Source organism: Sminthopsis crassicaudata, chromosome 1, assembly GCF_048593235.1.
Source record: "Sminthopsis crassicaudata isolate SCR6 chromosome 1, ASM4859323v1, whole genome shotgun sequence".
Lineage (NCBI taxonomy): Eukaryota > Metazoa > Chordata > Mammalia > Dasyuromorphia > Dasyuridae > Sminthopsis > Sminthopsis crassicaudata.
Window position 1 is genome coordinate 395,963,625 of NC_133617.1, and position 22,202 is coordinate 395,985,826.

Below are 22,202 nucleotides of genomic sequence, written 5' to 3' on the forward strand. Positions count from 1 at the left end.
TTACCCTGGCTCCTTGGAGAGTCCTGAACTTATCTTTCTTCAGTGTATTTAATTTCTCCTTGGCTCTGATGTTGCTATTAACTATTCTGAAGACATCTTCAGGAAGTCCAAATTGTCTAATCTTTAAAGTTCACAAGGTCAAAGTGGAGTTAAAAACCTCTTTTCTTTCTCTGATTTCTTTCAATAATTCCCTCTTAAGGTCTTGGCTGGAAGTGCTTTCCATCTGGGTTATCTAGCACTTAAAACTGCTCAATAATTCCAAACTAGCTTGCATTATTATATAGGCCAATAAATTGTGATCAAATGTTCATAGCCAATCCTAATATACTTATTATGCAGCATCCCGCTTCACCTGATGGATTTAGTCCTTGTCCACTTGTTTAAAGAAGTCGTTTGTATCTAGCTCAATGTCATTGAGTGATTGTTGAAGAGAGATGTCTAGGCCTTGTATCAAGCTTTTTATCTCTGGTTGGGGATTCAGTCTGAGCCCTCTGTAATTACTGAGGTAGGGGTATAATAACACCTCTTATAAATGTTTTCTAAAGGGCTGTCATGATCTTGAATCATGAGAAGATGCACTCCTCCCCCTTCTTTGGAGAGCTGGCAGACGATGAATTGTGTGTTATTGGAACACAATTGTATATACGGTTAGATATAGTAGTTGTATTAGTTTTATAAATTTGCTTTTTTCCCTCTTTTTATTCTTTGTTACAAGGGATGGCTTTCTGAGTATGGGAAGGGGAAAGACATCTTTGGAAATTAAAGAAATGTAAAGTAATAAAATTGTAAAAATAATAATCTTGGCAAAAGTGATTCAATGAGGCAAATGAAAAAATGAAATGGAATGACTGATGGGGTCAAGAAACAATTGATTGGTTTGGTGGCCAGACACACCTTTAGACTTAGTTATCTGAATCTAGGCAGAGTCCAAGTGAGGACCAAGGTAACAGATGAATGGCAAATGATTGCCCATAGAAGGGCAGCTTGAGCTGGTATTCTCAGTGCCCTCTGGTGGTGAATTGTCATTACACAGGTAGGTAAATCCCATTTCCCCAATTTACAGAGAAAGATTACATGATTTACCAAAGATAATGAAAATTAAAATAGCTAGCATTTATATAGCATGCTAAGATTTTCCAAATGATTTTACATGTTATCTCATTTGATCCTCATCACAACCCTGTAAAGTAGGTACTAGATAATTATCTCCATTTTACAGATTAGGAAATTCAGGATGAGAAAGAGGTCAAATGCTTTGCTTGAGATCATATAGATAGTTAGTGCTTGAGACATTAAAGTCAGGTCTACTGAGTACCACTATACTACCTAGTCTGCTCTTCATTAATTCTCTCTAGCCACCTCCCTTATGAAAGCTCCATAATCCCAGGGATGAACATGTATTTCTCTCATTCACAATCCAAATAATCAGGGGTGTGCTGTCAATAAATCTAGTTGGAAATTATCAATCCCAATTACCATCCCCAGTAGATGTATTCCATACATGATTATCTGGGAAATCAGAGGAGAAAGTGCTCATAGAGGTCTGGGAGGAGCAATTAGGCCCTGAAAGATCCCAGGTGGAAAGGCAATCCAGGTGGGTGTCAGGAAGACAGAAAGATGTCTTCAGAATAAGATAGTCAAACTGGAGAAGTTCTGAAATTGTGTATATTCAAGATATACATATTTGCAGGAAGGGATTCTGACCAACAGACTAAGCCAGCTAGACTTAAAGGAACTGACAGAGGAATTATGGGATAATCAATCAATAACCATTTATTTAAATTTTAAAAATATCCCCAGCTACATGTAAAGATAATTTTAACATTTAATTTTTTTGTTTTTGTTTTTAAATAATATTTTATTTTTTAATAAACAGAAAGATAAATATCACATACATTTAAAAAGTATTGAGTTCCAAATTTTCTTCCACCCCTCCCTTTTCTCTGCTATGCAATGGTAAGCAATTTGAAATAGGTTTATTTGTGCAACCATGTAACATTTATTCCAATATTAGTCATATTTTTTAATTGAAGCTTTTTATTTCCAAAACCTATACAAGGATAACTTTTTCAACACACTCTTGAAAAACTTTGTGTTCCATTTTTCCTCTTTTCCCCCCACCCCCTCCCATAGATGGCATGTAATGCAATATATGTTAAACATGGTAAAAATATATTTAACATTTATTTTTAACAATCATGTATTAAGCAAGGTAATTGAGGTATGCTGGATAGATGGGGTGGGGGCAAGGAAAGACTGTCACAGGGAGGAAATAACTCTAGCACTTTGGGTTGGAAGGAAGAGGGGGGAGACACCTGAAAAGACAAAGCACTAATTAGGTAATGCTAAATCTAGTGACTAGCATGTAAGCGTCAGAGAGAAGGGAGAAAATTAACAAAAATTTTATAATAAAAATAAATAAGCCAGTTTCTTTACTTTATGTTTTGTTCTCTATGGGCTCATTCATAGTGTCAGAATCCTAAAGGTCCTTGGAAAGAAGATGGTAAATTGTTAGAGCTAGAGGGTGCTTTAGTATCTAGTGTGTCTGAAAGGGACCTTACAGCATAAAATGTAGAAGATCAGTAAGAAGGCTCTTAGAAACCCCCCAGAGCAACCTCTTCTTTATAGAGATGAGGAAAGTGAGCACTGGAGAAGGAAAGTGACTTTTGTCACATAACGGTTAGAGCCTGGACTTAAAGCCAGGTTTCCTGTTTGCTTGTCCAGGGTTGCTAGGGAAGCCTTTTCTTCAATAGGTAGAACTATCCTTGGAAGAAGTCTATCGAAGTCTGGGCCTCTGAGTCCTAGGGATTTAGAAAATGGGATAGAATGATCCTTGCTGTAGAAACTCAAGTAGAGAGGAGGTTATGAGCATGTCAGAGAATTGAGTTCTATGTATATGGGAAACAGGTGCAGGTAGGAGCATCAAAAACTGACCACTTGGTGTATATAAATACCAGCCAGAATCCACTTCCTGGGCCTCCTGCTTATCTGGGCTGACCACACCACAGAGCTACAGGGACTCACTGTCATAACAATATTAGATTACTGTTCAGTTGCTGAGCTGTCCTAGGGGAGGAAAGATAAAAACTGAATTATGTTGATGCACAAACTTAACTGTAGTCAAAGTATACTCCGTAGGCAGACTGGTGATATAACCTTGAGTTGCCTGGATTTGGGAACACAACTGGACATCACAAATTAGTCTTTTGTTCCTGCATTGCTCATGACTCCAGACTGGGATCAAGGCCTTTGTGAAATCCAAACAAGCTTTGAAAATTATACCCTTATGTGATACTATCTACTGCAGCTTTTGAGCCTTTGTGCAAAAGTATTTAACCGCAAAATATAAAATTAGATTGAATATAAGCTGCCACTTAAAATGAGATTTTTGGGGGGAGAAGAACAACATACATAAACATACCAAACAAATATTATTGATTATTTATTATGTTGGTCTTTTATAAAAGTTTGATTTAGGGAGGAAATATAACCTATATTCAGAAGGATTTGACAAATACTTTATGGACTATGGAAAGAAGAATTGGGGAAGTATGTTAAAAATGTGGAATTAAAAAGTTATGCTAAAAACTGTCCCTCAAAAGAATTGCCTCTCTTTGCATCCCATTGTGTGGAGCCCTAAGAAGCTGGCTACTACAAGATCTTACCTGGATCAGAGCTGGCAAGTAGTGGTGAATAGGTAAATGCCAGGATAAGAGAAGAGTAATCTTGTCCTAGGAGAGAATTGACTGTGAGGTCTCCAAATTAGAATTCAAGCTCATGTAAACCAAAAAACCAATTTGCACAGGTATCAAGGCTATTTCTGGGTTCTGAAATCCCAAAAGGCTGAAGTAGCAGCAAAATCTGTTGCTAGAGCTAGGGATTTGACATTAGGGAAGACAGTATGATTAATAAGGAATGATGACAAAAACTTTATTAAGTACTATGATTTGCCAGGCACTGTGCAAGGGTATGAGTTGAGTATGCAAGGCTGAGTGCTGGGGATATAAATGTGAAAGTGAACTTAAGGACATTAAATTCTAAAGTGGGAGACAACACAGATAGGAGAATGGTGACCAGGGATAAGAGTTTTGATTTGAAAAGCCACATTGATAGTGAGCACAGCCAGAGAGGACTTAATTGATATATTCATTCTTTTTTCTTCTAAAATTTTTTACCATTTACCTTTAAAACAATTTTTAAACGTTTGTTTTTAAAACTATGAATTCTAGATTCTCTCCCTTATATCTACCCCCAACTTCCATTAAGAAAGCACATGTGAAGTTATGCAAAACATTTCCATAAAGCTCATATTGTAAAAGAAAATATAAATCTCCCTCCTTCTCCCATCAAAAAAAAAATCAAGAAAAATAAAGTAAACAAGAGAGAGACAATGATTCTATCTGTATTCAGACACAATCAATTCTTTTTCTACCTATGATAATGATCAATGAGAATTTTAAAAGACATGATGAAAAATGCTTTCAACTTTCAGAAAGAGAACTGATAGAGTCTGAATACAGATTAAAGAATAACTTTTCCACTTTCTTTTTCTTTTTCAACATGGCTAACATGGAAATGTTTTACATGATTTCACATTACACATTACAATTGATATCATGTTTCTTGCCTTTGCAGTAGGTGGAGAAAGGATAAGAGGGAGGGAGAGAATTTGAAACTCAAAATTTTTCAAAAAAGAATGTTATAAATAAATAATTAAAAATTTCCTTTTAAACCCTTCCTTATTTTTAATTTCTTTATTAGAGTTGAAGATACCACCATCCTCCCAGTCACCCGGGCTTGCAATCTAGATTGTTACACTTAACTCATCACTCTCTTTTCTTTTCCTCTCCATTTCCAAGAAGTTATCAAGTCTTGCTATTTCTATCCTCAAAACATTGTTCGTATATTCCCTTCTCTCTTTGAGATTTTCACTACCCTGGAACACACTCTTATCACCTCATATCTGGACTACTGTAATAAAGTCTCTTTCCTATCTAATCCATCATTCAGTTCTCAAATTTATTTCTCTAAAGCATAGGTCTGTCTATAATATAATAAATTTCAGTGATGAAAATAAACTTCAGTGGTTTCCTATTACCTACAGATCAAATATAAAATTCTCTGTTAAATATTCAAATCTCTTCTATTTAAAAGGAATAGCAAGTTATACAGAATAGATTTGCATTTTCATGTGCAATCATCTTTTTATTATACTATACTTTATAAATGCTTATTTTATTTCATAAATTTAAAATAAAATATATTTGAAAAAATAAACAAACATGCTATAAAATAAGAATTAAGAATATATATATGCATATATATGTATGTATGTATGTGAAATTGTGGAAATAGAGAACATTTAGCAAGAGTAATAATTTACCTGAAAATTCTATTTGAGTAAAAGGGCTTTAAAACTGAAAAAAAAATTCTTGTTGACTGAAATGCAGATTGGGAAGACATTTTTTTCAGGAATTTGGAATTCTCTAGGGGTTAATAAGGGAAATGCAAAAAACAGGTGTATCCAGTCACTGAAGATTTCCTTCTGGTCTACTATAGTAGGGACAGATGTTTGCAGTTATTCAGGTTGGTGATGAGGGAACGTGGGGGAATTAAAAATCAGGAGATTGCCTCAGAGTTGATGCCATTCAGGAGCTATGAATGCAATAATTTGGGAAGAACCAGTGGGTAAGAATATATTGTTTATGTGTTAGAATTAGATTGGGAAGTAAGTTGCACAGCTGTTCAATGTGAGAGTGGTTGCAAAAGTTGTAGGTTGGGGATTGACTAGAAAGCGAGAGTCGGGGCAGTTTGGCAGTCCATTAAGTATTTATGAGACCGGAGGTTGCGCTAAACATTGAGCTGGAGTATGGGATTAGGGGCACTGTGAGTTGTACTAAACCCATACCATAATCCAGCAGAGACAGAAATAGGTCTACAAAATCAAACTCAGTCCAACGGTATCAGATCTGAAGCAGGAGTTTCTCAGCCTCTTAAGTTCTGTTTCTTAGGATCCTCTTAAGTCCTGTTTCAGACAGAATTTATATGGGAATAGAGGGTTGAGTGGAGATGGAGGCAAAGAAGTGAGGGGTACATATTAACCTAAGGTATGAGGCATCATGACAATGAAAATTTTCCTCTCTGCTATAGAGGGTGATAGGGAAGAAAGTGTGATGACATCTCTTACTAGCTACCCTAGAATAACATTACTATTATATCATGACTCTTTGCTAGGCTTGTGATGTGTTTCCTGAACTCTGGTTGTATTTCTTGCTGTCCAGCTGCCTGTGTTATAGAAAAATGCCTTCTGTTTCTCCCTCCATTGAACTTTACACCAATGTTCTCTATAAAGCTTCCTCTTTCGGCTTTCTAGAATTCCTTACATGTGTTTATCTTAATATAGAATGCTACCTATTCCCTTTGTAATAAGCCATGCCTTCTAAAGACAATTTTCAGTTATCAGTATCATTCTTCTGAGTTTCAGTGATGAGTAAGAACTCAAATTTGCTGCTTTAGAATTAGAACCTTTACTTCAAATCTCTTGGTGTCTATACTTTGCTTTTCTCAAGCTTCTCCTTAACAAGTCAATTTGCCAGAGAAGTGAAGGCAAAAGAGCAACTATTTATGAAGTGCCTACTATGTGACAGGTACTATGCTAACGGCTTTACAAATACTAGCTCATTAGACATCAATAAAATCATTTTAGTTTGATTCAAGTCTCAGCAATCCCAGACAATTAGAGAAAATCTTCTCTCCGTGTGTAGAACTATCGTAGTTTCCCTGTTAACCACCTTTGAATTGATGAAATACATACAGAACAGTTAAGCATTGGGTTGAACACAATTTAATTTTAATATCAGATATTCAGGAGGTGGGCAGAAAGGCAAAATACACTCCTAGTAGATCAATTCTAGAATGCATGCTTTCTGAAAAGGGAGAGGTAAGAGGAAAGATGTCACCATGGTCATTCTTGGCAAATAAAGACAAGTACAGTTTTGTAGCTATGAATCTTTTTTAAATTTTATTTTTAATACACGTTGTTTTATGAATTGGGCTGAGAGAAAAATCGGAGCAAAAGGGGAAAACCGTGGGAGAGAGGGAAAAAAAAAACAGGAAAAAGAAGTGAACACAGCATGTGTTGATTTACATTGTTTCCTTACTTCTTTTTCTGGTTGCAGATGGCATTTTCTGTCCAAAGTCTATTGGGATTGCTTTGAATTACTGAACTGCTGAGAAGAACCAAGCTTTCTTAGTTGATCATCACACTTTCTTGCCATTATTTTGTACAATGTATTCCTGATTCTGCTTATTTAGTTCAGCATCAGTTCATGTAAATCTTTTCAAACCTTTCTAAAATCAGCTTGTTCATCATTTTTATAGAATAATAATAATCTATTACTTTTATGTACCACAACTTGTTCAGCCATTCCCCAATTGATGGACATCTACTTTTCCAATTCTTTGCTACTCCAAAAAGAGTTGTGTAGCTATGAATATTGATGGAACTATAACACTCAGCTACAGTATTTCCTAACATCTTATTCCTATTACTGTTGGATTAAAGTCCCCTGAGTAGAAAAGCTGAGTAAGAGACTGAGAGGAACAGCAATAGCAGGAAAAGACCTCTCTGACTGTACCAGAAGCTCCTCTCTCTCTTCCCTCTTCTTGGTGCAATCTATGAATGGGCATAGAAGTGGTAGTGGATGCTGACAACTTAGACTTCCACACACTAACAAAACTTCAGTCTTTCTCCTGCATTGTGCTCGCTACATCCTCTGAAGCCCTTGATACATTTCTCTAATTTCTGAGGATTTCCTACAGAATGAGAGAGCTGTCTTTTCCTGAAGCAGTCACAGTCCCAAGTTCATACAGTATGTAAGGAGAGGTCCAAGTCTATTTGTAAGACTCTCCTCATTAGTAGAAATTGATTATTCGATCAACAAGTATTTATTAAATAGCTACTATGTACTAGGCACTGTTTCTGTAGAAAGGTGGTTATAATCGGGAAAGAAATTTCAGAGGTCAACATCATAAGCCGTACAATTTCAGATGATATTGTGATCTGAAGTATTACTATCATGATAGGTGACTAAAATGGAATGAAAATATAGGGAATAGTATTTGAAGAAGTTGGTGGACTGGGAAGCCAGAATGTTGAAGGAAATAATAACATGTATATCGAAATCTCCAAATTCAAAAGCAAGGATTGAAGTAGAAAGAAAGGTTGTGAGCCTGTAATGGAATTCCTTGAGAAAACAGGAAGAATGGCCTAAAAACCATTATATTTAAGCACCAAGGATCTAGATGGATGATAATATAGAAGTATGTGAATTGCTTTTGACAAAGCAATATTTCAATATGATTTTAATTTGTGACAATAACAGTGTTATTCATATATATTTCTACTGATACCAGGCTAATTCAGGCCATCTGACCCTGGACAGATGAAACTAATTTGAAATGGTTTCTCTACTTTAAGTTACTTCTCTGTTAGTTGAGTGTTGGATATTATACCATTTACATGTGTTTCATTATTCTCTTTTGTTGTATTTAAAAATTTTTAAAGCAAAATTTTAAAATTTATTTTTAAAAAATGGATATGATTTCAAGGAAATGTGCAAAAGTTATAGCAATAATGACTATTAGAGATATTCCATGGGGTGTTGGTAAGTCAGACCTTAACTGAAATTATTTGGCATACAATGAAACAGTATCAGTCACAGTGAACCGAAAGGAAAATTGGTTAAGAAATAAACTTGACACCAAGAAATGACAAACTATTACTGGGAAACAACATAATTAACCCCCCAGACAACAAAGCAAAGACTTTCAAAGAGATCTGGTAGAGAGAGAAGTTGCTATTAATTCATTAAGAGGATCCCTGCAGTTGGAAGAATTTTGAGAAGACTAATTAACAGCTGCTAACTATAATTACAAGCAAAAATTATTTATCCTGGGCAAAATGATACAAAGACTGGAGTTCTGAAGATTGGAAAAAGTTCATCTTTATTGATGAAATTCACTTTTTTCATTCAAGGCATTATTTAAAACCACTGTCAGGAAAAAAAACAACAGTTCAATCTTATTTCTTTGAGGAAAGATGGTATTCAATGCTATCTTGCTCTAAGCTGGGCATCTTTAATAGACTGTAAAACATCTACCTCCAAAAAAGTTTGGAGTAAAGTCTTGTCCTTATTGAAGAAATAATGAATCTTGATAAATATTTTGAAATCCTAAGAATCAGAAATGTCTTCCAATTATAGAAATTTGCAGATTAGAATAGAATGCTACCATATGGCTTACTACCAGGTCACACATTATGAATGGTTAAGAAATTTATCCATTTTCTGACTGAATAAGTTATGATATATGAATGTTGTGGAATATTATTGTTCCAAAAGAAATAATTAGCAGGATGATTTCAGCGAGGCCTGGAGAGATATGAACTGATGCTAAATGAAGTGAGGAGAACCAGGAGATCATTGAACATAGCAACAGCAAGATTGTACAATGATCAATTCTGATGCTGCTCTTTTCAATGAGTTGATTCAAGCCAGTTCCAATGAACTTGTGATGGAGAGAGCCATCTGCATCCGTAAAAGGGACTGTGGAGACTGAGTGTGGATCACAACAGTATTTTTGTTGTTGTCTGCCTGCAATTTTTTTTTCTTTCTCATTTTTTTCCCTTTTTGATTTGATTTTCTTGTGCAGCATGATAATTGTGGAAATATGTATAGAAGAATTGCACTTGTTTAACATATATTGGATTACTTGCTGTCTAGGGAAGGGGTGGGAGGAAGGGAGGGAGAAGAAAATTTGAACACAAGATTTTGCAAGGGTGAATGTTAAACTATTTATGCATATGTTTTGACAATAAAAGGCTTTATATACACATATATGAAATTTATCCATTTTCTTTTTTTTTTTTTATTCATTTTTCCAAATTATCCCCTCCCTCCCTCCACTCCCTCCCCCCGATGGCAGGTAATCCCATACATTTTACATGTGTTACAATATAACCTAGATACAATATATGTGTGTAAATACCTTTTTCTTGTTGCACATTAATTATTAGCTTCCGAAGGTATAAGTAACCTGGGTAGATAGACAGTAGTGCTAACAATTTACATTCACTTCCCAGTGTTCCTTCTCTGGGTGTAGCGGATTCTGTCCATCATTGATCAACTGGAAGTGAGTTGGATCTTCTTTATGTTGAAGATTTCCACTTCCATCAGAATACATCCTCATACAGAATTGTTGTTGAAGTGTACAGTGATCTTCTGGTTCTGCTCATTTCACTCAGCAACAGTTGATGTAAGTCTCTCCAGGCCTCTCTGTATTCCTCCTGCTGGTCATTTCCCACAGAGCAATAATATTCCATAACCTTCATATACCACAATTTACCCAACCATTCTCCAATTGATGGACATCCATTCAACTTCCAGTTTCTAGCTACAACAAAAAGAGCTGCCACAAACATTTTGGCACATACAGGTCCCTTTCCCCTCTTTAGTATTTCTTTGGGATATAATCCCAATAACAGCAATACTGGGTCAAAGGGTATGCACAGTTTGATAACTTTTGGGGCATAGTTCCAAATTGCTCTCCAGAATGGCTGGATTCTTTCACAACTCCACCAACAATGTATCAGTGTCCCAGTTTTCCCACATCCCCTCCAACATTCATCATTATTTGTTCCTGTCATCTTAGCCAATCTGACAGGTGTGTAGTGATATCTCAGAGTTGTCTTAATTTGCATTTCTCTGATCAGTAGTGATTTGGAACACTTTTTCATATGAGTGGAAATAGTTTCAATTTCATCATCTGAGAATTGTCTGTTCATATCCCTTGACCATTTATCAATTGGAGAATGGTTTGGTTTCCTATAAATCAGGGTCAGTTCTCTATATATTTTGGAAATGAGACCTTTGTCAGAACCTTTCCTTTTAAAAATATTTTCCCAATTTGTTACTTCCCTTCTAATCTTGTTTGCATTAGTATTGTTTGTACAGAAACTTTTTAGTTTGATGTAATCAAACTCTTCTATTTTGTGATCAATAATGATCTCTAGTTCTCCTCTGGTCATAAATTCCTTCCTCCTCCACAGGTCTGAGAGGTAGACTATTCTCTGTTCCTCTAATCTATTTATGATCTCATTCTTTATGCCTAAATCATGGACCCATTTTGATCTTATCTTGGTATATGGTGTTAAGTGTGGATCCATATCTAATTTCTGCCATACTAATTTCCAGTTTTCCCAACAGTTTCTTCCGAATAATGAATTTTTATCCCTAATGTTGGTATCTTTGGGTTTGTCAAAGATTAGATTGCTATAGATGTACCCTTTTTTGTCCTTTGTATCTAATCTGTTCCACTGATCTACCGGCCTATTTCTTAGCCAGTACCAAATGGTTTTGGTGACTGCTGCTATATAATATAGCTTTAGATCAGGTACACTTAGACTACCTTCCTCTGACTTTTTTTTCATTAGTTCCCTTGCAGAAATTTATCCATTTTCAAGGCAATTCCAATAGAAAGGGGGGAGAAAAAATTGGAATACAGAGAATTACAAAAATGAATGCTGAGGGGCAGCTAGGTGGCGCAGTGGATAGAGCATCAGCCTTGAATTCAGGAGGACAAATCTGGTCTCAAACACTTAACACTTCCTAGCTGTGTGACCTTGGGCAAGTCATTTAACCCCAGCCTCAAAAAAAGGAAAGGAAAAAAAAACAGTAAAAATGAATGCTGAAAACTATCTTTACATGTATTTGGAAAAATAAAATACTATTGAAAAGTTTAAAATATAAAGTAGAAATTATGAAACGCCAGATTCTATTGTATTTACAGAGTATTAGCTTTGAAATTGAATAAAGAGAACTGTAGTTTTAAAATGCCATGTTAGTATCAATTAGAAATTTCTTCTATTTTTTGATGTATCTAGAGTTGTTTTAATATAGAATTTAAAATGGTAGGACTTTACAGTGTTTATATACAACTGTATTTTATGTGTCCTATATGTGTAAAATAGTTTTGTCAACAGAAAAATAGTGGCGTGAGCACAAGGCTTGGTCTTTTCCTGGTTCCCATGATGTCTAAACAGGTAAACTATAATTTAGTACTGCTTTGTATCATGAGGCCAAGAATTTCCATATTGTTTGTAAATAGAATAACTGAAAAACAATAAAAATTGTATTGAAGAAAAGGGGAAAAAAGAAAATTTAAAAAAGAGAGAGAACAAGAAAAAAAAAAAAGAAATATATCCATGAAGTAGAAACAAACATTTCAATAATTTGGAAACTCATCTGAAAACCAATAGATTCCAATCAAGGGTAGACTTAGGGGAAAAGGTTGTTACTTCAAGTTACATTTCATATATGTTTAAAAACAAGTGTGGTTTCAAGAAGAATTAAAGAATGTGTCACATGTAGCTCTTTTCAATAGTGAGATGATTTAGGCCAGTTCCAATGTTCTTGTGATGGAGAGAGCCATCTGTACCCACAGGGAGGACTGTGGGAACTGAGTGTGGATCACAACACAATATTTTCATTCTTTGTTGTAGTTGTTTACTTGCATTTTGTTTTCTCTCTTTTTTCCCCCTTTTTGATCTGATTTTTTTTTTCTGGTGCAGAATAAAAATTGTGGAAATATATATAGAAGAATTGCATATGTTTAACATATATTGGATTATTTGTTGTCTAAAGGGGAGGGGAAGAAGGGAGAAAAAAATTTGAAATGCAAGGTTTTGCAAAGATGAATGTTGAAAACTATGCATATATTTTGAAAATAAAAAGTTTAAAAAAAATAAGAGTGTGATAGAATATTTTGAATTCAATGCCAAAATGTATAAAGCAAGTAACTAGAGAAAAAGGAATAATAAGACCCAAAAAGTCCTAAGGATTATCATAAATATAATTATTTTGCTTATCAGCTAATTCAGGAAGACTATAGATGTTTGTAGTGAACCTCAGAGAAGAAACCATGTCTGAATAGTGGTTTAAAAGAGGTCTAAAAGTAGCAATAGGGATCGAGAAGTATGCTGGCTTCTGAATCCTCTTAGCCCAGTATGTCAAGGACATAAGGGAAGCAATACCCAGTCTTTGAAAGGACTGCTAAAGATTCTTTTTGGAAGGAACCAGATTTTTGTGAGCACAAAAGATGGAAAGAATGTGTGAAAAGAAGCCTAGAACAAAAGGAATTGGTTAAAGATAGAATGTAATTCCAGAATGCCCAGAAGAAGGAAGAGATTGAATAGAGGTAGGGTGACATTTTCAAAATACATACAAAGATAGTTTTCACCCTTGAAAAACTTTGTGTTATAATTTTTTCTCTCTCCTTTCTTCCCACTCACTTCCCTAGAAACCAAGTAATTCAATATAGGTTAAACAACAACAAAAAACCCAATTTTTCTAAACATATTTCCACCTGATATGCTCTTTTAATCAAAGGTACCTGTAAATATTTTCTTTCTTTCTTTAACTATTTAGGAATTTTGCAGTTTGAATACAATTTTGTTTGATTTTTTTCACTGCAACAACTCCACTTTGAAGCAATCTAACTGTAGTTCTTTGGCCTACTCTTTCCATTTAAGTCCATGTATATATTTTGGCATTAATAGATTTTCTATAGACTATATGGTTGGAGTCTGTTCATAATTTTTTAAAAATGGAGTTTTAAAAATTAATTATTAATAATTATTGTTTAAATTGTTTTTAAACAATAATTTACTTACATTGCAATTGTTACATTTCATTTGCCTTCCAACGGGGAAGAAAGGATAGGCTACGTCAGTTGGGAAATGACTGAAGAAGTTATATTATTTTGGTGGATACTATTGAGCTGCAAGAGATGATGAATGGGATTGGTTCAGAAAAACCTGGGAAGCTTTTATGGACTAATGGAGAGTTAAATGAGAACACTGGGAGAACACTGTATACATAAACAGAGAGAATTGATTAACTCCTAGTATAGCCTGAAGTGTAATTTTTTTTATTTTTCTTGTCTTTTTCCCCCCAATATGACTAATTTAGAAATATGTTCTATGAGATTTCACATGTCTAATTGATGTCATATTGCTGACCTCAATGAGTAGGGGAAGGAAGAACTCAGAATTAAAAACTTTTTCTACATGTTAAAAATAAATACTAAATTTATTTTAAAAAAGAAAAAAGATGGTCTGGTGATCTGACAAGAATGAAAGATGTCAGTGGACAACCAACAAGTTCCACTGATGTCCTCTTGATGTCAGGAGTGAGCAAAGAAAGCCCATGTTGGGTAGATGTCCTAAAGTGAACTTGGGGGAAGCTATGGATAAAGAATGCAGCTTGAGGATGAGCAGGCAAGAAGAGTTTGTTTTATACATTGCTAGAGGGAACTCCCAAGACAGGGGAAATTATAGATTCATTTGAGTAACACTGTCTTATCCCTATATGCCTGGCAAAATGCCTGACATAAATGTTTATTCATTAATTGTCCTATTTAGCATGAATGTTATTGTTTTCTCCACATCATGATTTTCATGATAAAAATCTTTCATCTTTTTGTGCCCTCCCAAACTATTGATCCTATTCTATTTTCACTTTCATCCTTTCTTAATTTTGATCCCATAATTAACCCATTATCTAACTACATATTGCCCTCTAATACTCTAAACCCTTATTCCATTGTCCTGTTGCCATTCATGTCTTCTCCTAGATTAGCCCTACTCTCTGATGCATTTTAGGTAGCTAAATGGCTAAATCATTAGGCTTGGCATCAGGAAGATTAATTTTCTTTGAGTTCAAATCTGGCCTGTAATATTCACTTACTAACTTATGACCTTGGACAAGTCACTTTACCCAGTTTGCCTCAGTTTCCTCATCTATAAAATGAGCTGGAGAAGAAAATGGCAAACCACTCTTGTATCACTGTCAAAAAAAAAATCCCAAATGGGGTCATGAAAAGTCAGACACCGACTGAAAAATTACTGAACAGCAACAAGCAATGCATCTTCTCAGTATTTTCTCAAGTGCTACTGAATAGTGCTGATTAGATTTGCTATACATTTCTGTCATTAATCTCAATTGGGCCCTCATATTGTAAATTAATTCTTTTATTCTTTCCTAATTGATTTTCCATCTTATTCCTCATAGCATCTGTTGCAACTCTTTCTTTTCTTCTCAAGCTTCCCTCTCTATCCCTCTTTCTCCTAAGCAGCAAAAGATCTTACCTTATCTATTCCTGAAAAAACAAAAGCCATTTGCTGTAACCCTTCTTTCCACCCTCCTAACCCAACGCCCTTCTCTCCTACTCAGTCTCAATGGTATTCTTTTTACTGCATTGGAGAGAGGATCCTTTTTGGCAAAACCCAATTCTTCTATTATTCTTGGTCCTTCCCCATAGTATCCTCAGGATGCTTTTTTTCCCCCCTTTTATATCCTTGTTATGTTTCTGCTTTCTTTTATTGTTTCCTCTCATTTTCATTTTTCCTCCACTCCTCCCAGATATCCTCAGATATCTCCCATCTTTAAAAATAAAACACATTTATCACACACCAAAAAACCACACATATTTTAACAGAAAAAGGAAAATGACAAATGTTGAAGAGGATGTGGGAAAATCAGGACACTAATGCATTGTTGGTGGAGATATAAACTGAGCCAACCATTTTATTTTTTAAAATTTCAATAGTATTTTTTAATTACATAAAATAATAGTTTTTTTTAAACATTGATTTCTGTAAGTTCTGATTTTTCCCTCCCTTCTCTTATCTCTCCCCAAGACAGCAAGCAATCTGACATAGGTTAAACATGTACAATCATTTTAAACATATTTCCATATTAGTCATATTGTAAAAGAAAAATCAGAACAAAAGGGGAAAAGCATGAGAAAAAAAGCAACCAAGCAAACAAAGGCGGCAAAAGTATGCTTTGATCTGTATTTAGTCTCCAGAGTTCTCTGTCTGGATGCTGATTGTATTTTCTATTTCAAGTCTGTTGGAATTGTCTTGGATCACTTGTGTGAGAAATGGGATGGGCATTTTGGGTTTCCACAGTTAAAAAAATCAAATTGGAAAAATGAAACTTAAATTGGAAAACTGAAACTCATAAGGACATCAAGGAATAATCAAGGGTGGACGTTTATCTTCCCCCCAGAAGAATGTAAGCTCCTCTGGGAGCAGAGACTTGGGGGGGAGGATGTTCATGTAGTGTAACTTCTGTAACATCCAAATTAATGGGGAATCAGGGAAGGAAATAAAATATTGCCTTTGGAGTTTAAAAGATGTGTCCACTCATCTAGTTACCCATTCTTGCAAGAATGTAAAATAAATCTTTCCTGCATTCATCAGTGAGTCAGTGGAATTCTTGGTAAGATATTTTGTTTCTTACAAATGGAGGTTCTGTCCAGGATCCAGACATAGAGTTGGCAGTGATTTCTGTCAAAACACGAGGAGATGGATCTGGTTGGTTTCAATGGCTCCAGGATCCCCCACTCATAGACTGTCCAAGATCCTAGGACCATGTTCATAAGACCACTGATGAATCCAGGGATCAGGAAGGGAACTAGACTAGGTTCTACAGCAGCCAGACAACTCTGTGCACAGACTAAAGTTTGACTGGGGACTATCTAATAATGCCTTTGGTAGTTGGTCCATCTTCTGTGGTCCATGAATTGTCAGATATATTGGTAAGATGGGAAATTTGATGATGCTGAGGGGTGGGAACTCCTAGGACATATCTCTTATATAGTCCTGGAAAAGAGGGGATGTCAGAAAATCTAGAGTTGAAGAAATATTAGTGTTCTGGGATCTCTGGAGTGTGGAGCTCTCCACCCTGGGATGCAAAAAGGATCTGCACAAGAGAAAGTTATAGGAAACTAGTTTAAAAAAAAAGTGGGGTTCCAGACAGAAGAGAAGAGGTTCTTCTCCAGGAAGTAGGGAAGGAACAATTCTGTATTAGACAGAAAGAAAAAGACCATAAAGTCAATTTGTGTTTATGTGTGTAAGTGTTTTGTCGTCTTGATTTCTCTCAGTCAGCTGAGTTGCAAAGCAAAAAATGTGGCCATTTTGGCTACTTGTAAGGCATCTTGATGCAAATAACCTGAGTTTTTCTTAAGTTTTCAAGTCTCTCTCTTTAGAGGGGACTGGGAATAACCAGAGCCACTACGTGTCAACTTAATGTCCAGTCCAGCCTTTTCAATGAATGATAGGCTCCTCCCCCCAAAAAAAATCTATGTTCTGGAGTCAGCCTCAGTTTCTCTTTAGATGGGTACCCACATTCCCTAATCCCTCAGAGTTCCAAAACTCTTCTCAAGGGACTCTGGATTCCATAAAAGGGTATGGTCTATCGCCACATGGCTTGGGGAAATCTAGGAAAATCTACTTTACATTTTAAAATCTTTCCCTCTTCTCAATACAGCAATCCACATGGGGAAGAGTACAAAATTTGTTGGGGGAGAGGAGAGCCATTGCCATTTTGCTCCCAGTGGCCTGTGTCTCCATCTCATGTTTCCAATAATTCACTGCCATTTCAAAGATTTTGGGCAGTCTAAAACAGAGTTTTTGAGGGGTAAGAGAAGTTTTGTCCCCAAAATGTGACCTAAATTACTGTGGTATAATTTAAATTTAAATGGTATATGATAGAATTACTTTTAATTGATGCATTTGGAAATAAGATTTTAGAAATGTGTGCACTAATATAGAAGTATTGCTACTAGAAGTTTAAATTTGTATTTAATTTGATTTTAAGTTAAAAAAATAATACTAAAACAAAGTTCTCTGGTAATTTGTCTAAAGAGATCACATATTTGTATCTCCTAATTTGATGAAATATATTGCTTTCTAAATTGTATATTGAGCAATTTTGTCAGCTCTGCTGGACATATGTATAAGTTTTATGGAATTTGGTCCAAAGTTATTTAGATATCCCCTGTATTGTGAGTCTTAATTTTTTATTTTTATTTATTTATTTATTTATTTATTTATTCATTCATTCATTTATTTATTTATTTATTTATTTATTTATTTATTTATTTATTTATTTATTTATTTATTTATTTATCTATTTATCTATTTATCTATTTATTTATTTATTTATTTATTTATTTATTTATTTATTTATTTATTTATTTATTTATTTATTTATTTATTCCCCTGAGGCTGGGGTTAAGTGACTTGCCCAGGGTCACACAGCTAGGAAGTGTTAAGTGTCTGAGATCACATTTGAACTCGCGTCCTCCTGAATTCAAGGCTGGTGCTCTATCCACTGCGTCACCTAGCTGCCCCCATGAATCTTAATTTAAGAAAAGTGGTTTTTAAAAGCAAGGGATAAGAAAGATTGATTTGCAAAAGCAATTGATAGTTTGAATGAAACAACTCATTAGAATCTCACAAGCTAAAGTACTGATTTAAAAAAAAAACCTTTTTTTTTTTTTAAATTGGTGTGTATGTTAAAATTAGAGACTTGACTGTAAACTACATGAGATTCCTATCCATTTTTGGGATAGACTATATCATGTCTATTTGGCTATCACTTATGAAAATTGTGAGATTGCTAGTTAAGTTATTTGGGGTTATTTTGATATTGAAAGCTAAAATTGTTAAGTATTATTAATGTGGAGTGATGTTGGGCATAAAGAGATGGGATAGTCAGGGGAGAGAGAGAAAGGGAGAAAGGAAGGGTGAGGAGGAGAGAGGGGTGGAGGAAGGATGGGGGAAGGAGGAGAAGGAAGGGAAGGAAGAAGGAAGGGAAGGAAGAGGGGGAGAGAGGAGAAAGAGAGGGAGAGAAGGCAGGAGGGAGAAGAGGAAAAGAGGAAGAGGGAGAGACAGAGACAGAGAGCAGGAAGGGGGCAGAGAGAGGAGGAGGAGGAGGAAGGAGACAGAGATGGTGAGGATGTTGGAGACAGAGAGGGAAGATGCTAGAGAGAAAGGGGGAGGAAATATTGGGGTGGGGGAGGAAATGGGATGTTGGAAAGAGAGTGAGAGATGAGATATTTGGGGGGGGGGAGAGAGAGATAGAAAGACAGACACGAGACTTTGAGGAGAGAGAGAGACAGTATGTTACACAGAGAGGAGTGGTTTGTTGGACTGGCACCAAAGGATCTGATTCGAGAACCCAAAAATGATTTGGATTATGTAAAAAATGGATAATGATAGGTACCAAGAATTGGGATGAAGAATTCACATTGACTATTCTCTTTAACTACCAAATATAAATCTACCTTTTGCCAATCTGAAATTCAGAATTGAAAACTGTATACTAATTATTTGCATGATCTGTTAGCTTGGGAAGATGAAGGCTTAGTCCATCCTTTCTTCACTGGGTGTGACTGCTCCTTAGAAGTGGGGAAAAAAAAGAAACCAATTCACTGGAGCTCCCTTCCCCTGTCCCCCTTTCCCCCCAGTTAAATGAAATTACTTTAACATTAATTGCTTCTATTGTTTAAAGGAGTAGCTTACATTCATATGGTATTAATAACTGAATGTTTGTTTTTCTTTTTCAAGTCTGTGGTTGTTTTAAAACAAAGCCATTTGTGGTATTATATCAAAGGTTCTACTGCTCAGTAATACAAGGAACTTCTAAGAGAAGTTTGTTAGATTTCTGGTTAAACTGCAAATTCTCTGAAAATGGTTATTTCAAATCCCATTCAGCAAATTATCTAATTTATTAAGTGCATCATGGTCTAATTGTTTAATGAAAATAATAAGAAATGTGCTTTCTTGAAATACCTAGAGCAGGATGTCAAAACCTGACAATCCAAACATCTAGTTTTGGCTGTGTTCTACAGCAACATGGGATTAGGATCTAAAACCTCTGACTAGTGTAATTTGCTATTAAGATGAAATTTCTTGAAAATGTAATTGATACTGTTTTGAATTTTGAATTTGGGAATGATTACCTGAATTAAGTTAGTAACCTACCATTTGAGATACCTTTAAGTTAATCAAATGAATTCCTGAGTTAACTATAAGATGGGATTGTTATCTGTTATAATCATGCCCTAGCTTTTTACTCTTCTAGCAAATTTCTATAATCACAGTAAGTGGTCAGTAAGCATAGTTCAAGTATGTAATATCTTGCTATTTTCTATCTGAAAATATTTTATAATTAGATAAACTAGTAATTTGGCTTAGTCAACTATCTGTTTTTGGATGTATATGTCTATATGAAATGAGGTCTTTAAAGAACCTTATATAAATATATTTAAAAAAAACAATTGAAACAATTGTCTGTGGGACTGTTATTTTATTGATTTTTGAAAATAAAGTGAAATACCTTATGATTTAAAGAAGAAAATTTTAGTGTGCTCAAGTTTTTTTTAAAAGGATGTAACTTATGGAATATTTTGTTACATCAATGGGAAAGTCATTTTTATTCAAGTTTGTACGAATGTGGAAATAACATTTGTTTATACGGTGTATATAGTGTTTTCTTTTGAATAATTTATATTGAAAAGCTACTGGCCAATCTATATTGGCCTTTCCCAATCCATCCTATAGCAGACCTTGGCAAAAGAAGGGGAATGTCTTTTTTTTTTTTTTTTTTTAATACTAGCAGAGAGGCTTTACACATTCCTCATGCAGAAGTCTGGGTTAATCTCTACCATTATCCTACTTTTGACAGATAAATGAGACCTGTTAATGAAGGATTTTTTTGAATATCTCAGTTATTCTGATGGGATTCTCTTTTCTAAAAATTGCTGTTGTGACATAACTTAGTCTCTAAAAAGAGATGATGCTTAACTATAGAATCTTCAAACCTCTCAAGAATGAGGATTCTGCTCTTTGTTCTCTCTTTCCTTCTGCTTTTCCCTCTCTCCCTCTCTCCCTCTCTCCCTCTCTCCCTCTCTCCCTCTCTCCCTCTCTCCCTCTCTCCCTCTCTCCCTCTCTCCCTCTCTCCCTCTCTCCCTCTCTCCCTCTCTCCCTCTCTCCCTCTCTCCCTCTCTCCCTCTCTCCCTCTCTCCCTCTCTCCCTCTCTCCCTCTCTCCCTCTCTCCCTCTCTCCCTCTCTCCCTCTCTCCCTCTCTCCCTCTCTCCCTCTCTCCCTCTCTCCCTCTCTCCCTCTCTCCCTCTCTCTCTAATTCTCTCTCTAATTCTCTCAGGTTTATTTTCTTCTAGGCTTTGAGGAATTCACCTTCAAATGACCAATACTAGACAGCTGTATTGACCAGCTTCAGTGGTCTGACTCAACCCACTAGATCTTCAATCAGCTCAAGCCCCTTCAAATGGGACCTTTTGGATGACCCAGCTCAACTTCCATTCTCAGCATGAAGTAGTTTCAGAAGATGGGATCATTGCCCCATACCCCAAAAGACTTTGGGTCTCCTTTTTTGGGGGAAGGAACTGAAACTGATTGGTGAATGAACCTAAACTACCTAGTGTTTGAGTGGGTTCCCTGTAAGGAGTCCATCTATCCTGTGAAGGAGGGAAGTTATGTAGGATTAATGCTATTTCCCTGCTGCAGTAGTATTTGGAGCTTTGGGTGAGGATGTCAGGTTAAGATTTGGGTTAATATAACTGGGAAAGGATATCACATAAACAATTCAGTTTGATGCTTGCCAAATTATAGAATTGTAGAGGCTTGACTAGCCTTGACAAGTAGGTACAATTGTGTCCTGATAGAAAAGAGGTTTTTGTGGAACTGCCTGTCCAATTTGGAATGATGCTTGGTTTGCTACAAGGGATAGACATTTAGAGATTGCAGATCAAAGTGTAAGCTGGTTGTACATGTAATATGTATAGATCTCTTAGAAAGATTTGGAATCAAATTAGAACCTAAGGCAAGTGATAAACATCAATGTCTGTAAAAGAATCTGAACAAAAAGCAATTTCTACATTTGTCCTACAGTTTGCCCCATGTCCAGATATTTCCATTTCCTTTGGGTATGGAAAAACAGAAGAATGAATTCTTTCTGTTCCCAAAATAATAGTCCTGGAGAGAATTGCAATGTTTTCTACAAGTCCCTTATCTTTGAAGATCAATCAGCTCACCTCTCTTGGCAAGGTAAAAAGATTATAAAGTCTAGGGACTGTAGTGACATATACCTAAGGATGGAATGTAACTGAAGGTAGCTCTGGCAATTTCTTGGATAAACATACCCCAAGCAAGCATTGGGTGGTATTGTGGAAGCAGCACTCTCAAACCTGCTTTGCCTGGGAGTGGGAACCTGCACTGATCTAACTGGCTATTCCTTTTACCTTGACATTCGATGAAGTAAGAAAGACAGAAT

General features: G+C 35.6%; 1 long non-coding RNA gene across 1 annotated transcript; it reads right to left on the reverse strand.

Moving 5' to 3' along the window:
- Positions 1 to 2,250: 2,250 nt before the first annotated feature.
- On the reverse strand, positions 2,251 to 5,457 carry LOC141554496 (uncharacterized). Its single transcript, XR_012485880.1, has 3 exons — positions 5,384 to 5,457; positions 3,666 to 3,731; positions 2,251 to 3,066 (listed from the first exon to the last, which is right to left on the reverse strand). It is a non-coding gene; the product is annotated as an uncharacterized LOC141554496 (long non-coding RNA).
- Between the last annotated feature and the right edge of the window lie 16,745 nt (positions 5,458 to 22,202).